This window comes from Fukomys damarensis, unplaced genomic scaffold (assembly GCF_012274545.1).
Source record: "Fukomys damarensis isolate Sample0158 unplaced genomic scaffold, DMR_v1.0_HiC HiC_scaffold_33, whole genome shotgun sequence".
NCBI lineage: Eukaryota > Metazoa > Chordata > Mammalia > Rodentia > Bathyergidae > Fukomys > Fukomys damarensis.
In genome coordinates, this window is record NW_022900945.1 from 9,167,512 (window position 1) to 9,173,705 (window position 6,194).

Here is a 6,194-nt window from a genome sequence, read left to right on the forward strand (position 1 = left end):
TGAATAATACTCTCCTTGACAACCAGTTGGTGACAGAGGAAATTAAAGAAGATATTAAACAGTTTTTGCAATTTAATTATAATGCCAGCATGACATACAGGAATCTTTGAGGTACAAAGAAAGCAGTTATACGTGGGAAATTCATTGCACTGAATGCCCACATGAGGAAAAAAGAGCAAGCTCAAATAAACAACCTAATGGTGACTTTTAAGTTACTAGACAAAATAAGAGCAAGAGAAATCCAAAGCTCATACAAGGGAGGAAAGTATAAGGATCATAGAAGAAATCAATGCAATGGAGAGTAAGAGGAGGAAATAGTCAAGAAATCAAAGAGTTGGTTTTCTGCAAGAATAAATAAAACCCTTATTTTAAAAAAAAGGAAAGAAAAGGTTCAAATCCATGCAATTAGAAATGAAAACAGTGAAGCCATAACAGATCCAGCAGAAATCCAATATGTACTTCAAGAAATGTACTCTAATAAAATGGAGAACATAGAAGAAATGCACAGATTTCAGGAAACATATGATTTACCAAAGTTGAATGAAGAAGATATAGAAATTCTAAACACCTCAATTACAATCAGTGAAATTGAAAAAGTAATTAAAAATTTACCAACAAAGAAAAGCCCAGGTACTGACGGCTTCACTGCTAAATTCTACAAGACATTTTGAGAAGAACTATTGCAACTAGTGTTTAAAATCTTCAATGAAATGGAAAGGAAAGCAATATTTGAATTCATTCCTGGAAGCAAGTGTTACTTTGATCCTAAAACCAGGAAAAGACCCAACTGAAAAAGAGAACTATAGGCTAATCTCCCTAATGAACATAGATGCAAAAATCCTCAACAGGATACTCTAATCAGAACACAAGGGATCATCAAGATCATACACTCTGAAAAAGTTGGATTTATCTCAGGGATTCAAGGATGATTCAACATACATAAATCAATGACTTTAATACACTATATTAACAGAATCAAGGACAAAAATCATGATCGTCTCAGGATGTCGAAAAGCATTTGGACAAAATTCAACAGCCATTCATGATAAAAAAAAATCCTTCAGAGAATTGGAATTGGTGGTCTTTATCTCAACTCGATAAAGGCTATCTATGAAAAACCAACAGCCAACATCATACTGAATGTCAAAAACTGAAAACCACGTTAAAATCAGGAACAAGACAAGTTTGTCCACTATCACCACTCCTGTCCAGTACAGTTTTGGAAATATTAGTCACAGTAGTTACACAACAGAAAGAAACAAAAGCAACAAAGATAGGAAAGGAAGAAGTTAAACTGTCATTATTTGCTGATGATATGATACTCTACATAGAAGATCCAAAAAACTCTGCCAAAAGGCATCTAGACTTAATTGACAGATTCAGAAAAGTAGCTGGATACAAGGTCAACACTCAAAAATCAATGGCCTTCTTGTACACAAATAACAGACTCACTGAGAGGGAACTCAGGGAAGCAATTCCCTTTCACAATAGCATCCCCCCCAAAAAAAATGAAATCAAATATCTAGGAATCAACCTAAGAAATGAAACAAAAGACCTGTACATTATGAATTAAAACATTCTGAAAAAAGAGATTGAAGAGAATATAAGAAAGTAAAAAGCCATCCCTTGTTCCTGGTGGGAAGAATCAATACAGTGTAAATGGCCATACTTACAAAACTGCTATACAGATCCAATGCAATCCCTTTTATTGAAATTCCAGCAGTATATTTCACAGAACTAGAGAGAGCAATCCCAAAATTCACTTGGAATCAGAAGAGATCTAGAACAGCAAAAGCATTTGTAGGCAACAAAGACAAGGTGTGGGCTATCACAATCCCCAAATTGAGACTACACAAAAAAGCCACTGTGATAAAAACAGCATTGTACTGGCAAAGAAACAGACCCAAGGATCAATGGAGCAGATTAGAAGATGCAGAAACAACTCCAGAAGTACGTAGCTACCTCATCTTTGACAAAGGAGCCAACCATCCTCACTGAAAGAAAGCCTCTTTAATAAATGGTTTTGGAAAAACTGGATTTTAACTTGTCAAAGATTAAAACTAGACCTGTCTCTTTCACCATTCACTAAACTGAAATCCAAGTGGATTAAAGATATAAATACTAAAACAGAAATACTAAACTTTCTGGAAGATAAATTAGGTAGAATTCTTGAAGATATTGGCATAGGAAAAGTCCTTATGAACAAATGCTCAGTAGCATGGGAACTAGCACAAATAATCAAGAACTGGGATCTCATCTTTTTAAAAAGCTTCTGCACTGCAAGACAAATTGCCAAGAAAGGTAAGAGAAAACCTACAATGTGGGAAAAAAATTTATCAGCTATTACTCATAAAAAAGTGTACCATCTAGAATATATAAGGAATCAAAAGATCACACCCCCAAATATAAAGACCAATTCAAAAATGGGCATTTGACATGAACAGGCATTTCTCCAACAAAAAAGTAAAAGCAACGAATAAACATATGAAAAAATGTTCAATATCTTTGGTCACTCAAGAGATGCAGATGAAAACAAAACTGAGATTCCATCTCACCGCTGAAAGAATGGCTGGTATCAAGAAATCCACCACTAAAAAATGCTGGTGGGGTTTTGGAGAGAAATGAATCTTTCTTCATTATTGGTGGGAGTATAGACTGGTGCAACTACTGTGGAAATTATTATGGAGATCTAAGTACACATTTCCCCAAAGACAATAAACAAAGGTCCAGAAAAGACGTTAACATAATTATGTATCAGGGAAACAGTGAAATAGCACTTCACCCTTATGAGGATGCCTATGTACAAAAAGACACACAAAACAAGACAATAGCAAGTGTTGGGAAAATTGCTCAGAAACATGAATGCTCTTGCATCTCCACTGAAGTTGACTTGAAATATATAATTTTAAATGAGAACCAAGGCCTGTCAAGTAAAGGTATAAGGTCCCAATGATGAATGCAAATGTACTGTATACCTAAAATGTATCCATAAACACAATGAGAGAAAAAAAAGAAATATAATTTGGCAGTTTGTCAAAAATTTAAGTATAGTTATAATTTTAACTATTTCTAGGGCTGGGGATGTAGCTCAGTGGTTCTGCTGCCTGCTTTGCAAGTGCAAGGACCTGAGTTTGATCCCCGGTACAAAAAACAAAAAAAACAAAAAAAAAAGCCCACACACAAAAAACCATTGAGCTAACTATTTCTAATCATAGATATCTGCCTAAAAGAATTAAAAGTTTTGTCCACACAAAAACTTGCACAAAATGTAAAATAATATAGCACTATTCATAATGGCATAATGGTCAAAGTGTAGAAATAACTTGAACATCTACCAACTGATGAATGGGTAAAGTGTGCTATATTCTATCAATTAAATAGCTTTTCATTAGTGAAAATAATGAAATACTGTACTGCATCTCAGAAAAGGAAACAGTCAATAGCGTGAAGATAAAACTTATGGAATGGGAGAAAATATTTTCAAACCTGATGATGAGGGGCTAATAATACTTAAAATAATAATAAGAAAACAAGTCGCCCATTTTTTTAAAAGGGCAAAGGATCTAAATAAACATTTTGGAAAAAGGCATATGAATAGCCAACAGGCATATGAAAGAATGGTCAAGGTCAATGACTTCATTGAAATGCCAACTAAAATCACGATATCATATCTGTTAGAAAGACTCTATTAAAAGATAGCAAAGTGTTAGTGAGGATATGGGAAAGGGAAGGCTTCTACCCTGTCAGTGGTGATGTAAGTTCTTTAAGTCACTATAGAAAAGAACATAGAAGTACTGCAAAAATTATAAAGGGAACTGTCATGCAAGTGAGCTGACTACTTTATGTTGAGCTATAAGGTAGCCTGTCCTTCTCCTCAGGTAACACATTCCAAGATTTGGAGTGGATGTCTGAAACCATGGATAGGGATGAACCTTAAAATGTAATATCTTGTCTATCTTAATTAAATGTTTGCATACTGTGGCCATAACTTTTACAGTTTGAAATGCAACAGCAAATCTAACACAATTTTCCTTTTTGCTCTTCGCAATTTCATGCCAAGAAGATTCGTTCTTATCATAAATCTTAGCATTGTTAGCTGATGTTTTCTTATTAAGAACTTTCATCTCTTCAGTGCAAGGAAGCATTTCATACCTTCTCTTTGACACTTTTGATATATCCACATTGCAAGTGTTCTTAAGCTTGAGCAGTATTCAATATTTTCAAAATGTGTTTGACTCTTGTAATTGGCACTAAAAAGCAAACTTACGGATGAAGGAGGGTCACTTATATTCAAAGGAAATAAAACCTGAAGAGCCACCGGCCCTCTTACATCCACTACAGCATTGTGCACAATAGCCAAGATATGAAATAAACCTATGCATCCACCCATAAGATGTATGGATAAAGGAAAAAAGATGAATTAATTAGGAAATACAGGCTTAAGGAGAAAAAAAATCGTATCATTTGAATAACATGGATGAACCTGGAGAGCATCATACTAAATTAAGCAAGCCAGAGAAAGACAGCTAATGCATGATGTAATTTATGTATGGAATCTATTTGTCTATTATTGAAATAGATAAAAATTATGTATGGAAACATCAAATCCGTACAGTCAATGCTGGGTAAAAGTCACAAAGTCTCAGAAAGGATGAATAGATTTTGAAGATGTACTGTTTCAATTGTGACTACAATCAGCAACTGTAATGCACTGTACACTTTAAACATTTTTAATACTTCCATTACAAAAAAATAAGTATCTGATTGTTGGATATGTTCATTAGCTTCATTTTTTATTTCACAGAATATACTGATATCTTAATATCACATCCCATGCTCTAAATATATAAATTATCATTTGTCCATTCTCATGAATGAAATTGGGAAAATGGAAACAAATTACATGTCCAATGGGAGACTAGATTTTAAAAGTTGTGGCACAGTACTTTGTACAGTGGAACACTATTTAGCAATAAACAGAAATGGACTACTAATAATGTAACTGTTTTGGCCAATCTGAAAAAAAATACTATTATGTGTAGAGAAAGAGTTCAAAACAAAAGGTTCCACATTCTACTGACCTCTGTAGTAGGCTCTAGTCTCCTGCTCATTGTACAACTTAGGTCTGAGGGAAAAAAACCTGAGAGACAGAACTAATAGAAACAGAAAGCTGGGTGCCAGGACGACAAATGCCAGTGCAACAGACAAAGGTGCTGGCCAGTCAAAGCCACTGATTGTTACTGGTAATTAACTAGGGTAATGGCAAGCTGTGTGCAAGGGCAGGACTACATGAAAATATGCACAGTCCTGCAATTTATGGAAACTAATGTAAGCAAGGCTTGTAAAAGTTAAGACAAAGTGTACTCAAACTATGAATAGAATAGACAAAATACATAGTTATAATCAGAACATTGTTCTTCCAGTAAGAAGGTTTTAGTTGTGGGAATGGAAATTGGGTGTGAGCTACCCTGACCTTGGCACAAAAGCTTCTGCCAGACTCATTTCTCAGAAACCAGTTGTGGAAGATACCCAGCAGGGGAATAGCTGGGTCAAATGAGGCTTCCAATTCTAGTTCTTTCAGATACTCACATGGCTGCAGCAGTCTACACTCCCACCAGCAGTGGAGCAGGGTTCCTCTTTCCCCATAGCCCTGCCAGCATTTGACATTGGTTTATTTCATAAAAGCAGCCATTCTTTCTGGGGTGAGGTGGAATCTCAGTGTTGTTTTCATTTGCATCTCTCAAATGACCAGTGATGTGGAACATTTTTTCATATGTTTATTTGCTATTTCTACTTCTTTGTCTGAGAAATGTCTTTTCATTTCAGGTGCCCATTTTTCGATTGGGTCTTTAAATTTTAAAGGTACAAGATCCCAATAATAAATGTAACTGTGCTGTATACTTAAAAAGTACCACTAAACTCAATAAAAAATATTTTCAAAAATCTGGAAGGTCTGATTTTTTTTAAAGTTCTTTATATATTCTAGATAGTAGACTTTGTCTGGGGAATAGCTGGTGAAAATGTTTTCCCACATTGTTGGTGATTTCCCTTGTGCAGAAGCTTTTTTTTTTCTTTTTCTTTTCTTTTTGGTTCCAGGGATCAAACTCAGACCCTTACGCTTGTGTGGCACTTGGCAGAACTCTGAGCCAAATCCCCAGACTCAGAAGCTTTTTCATAAGAAGAGATCCTACTTG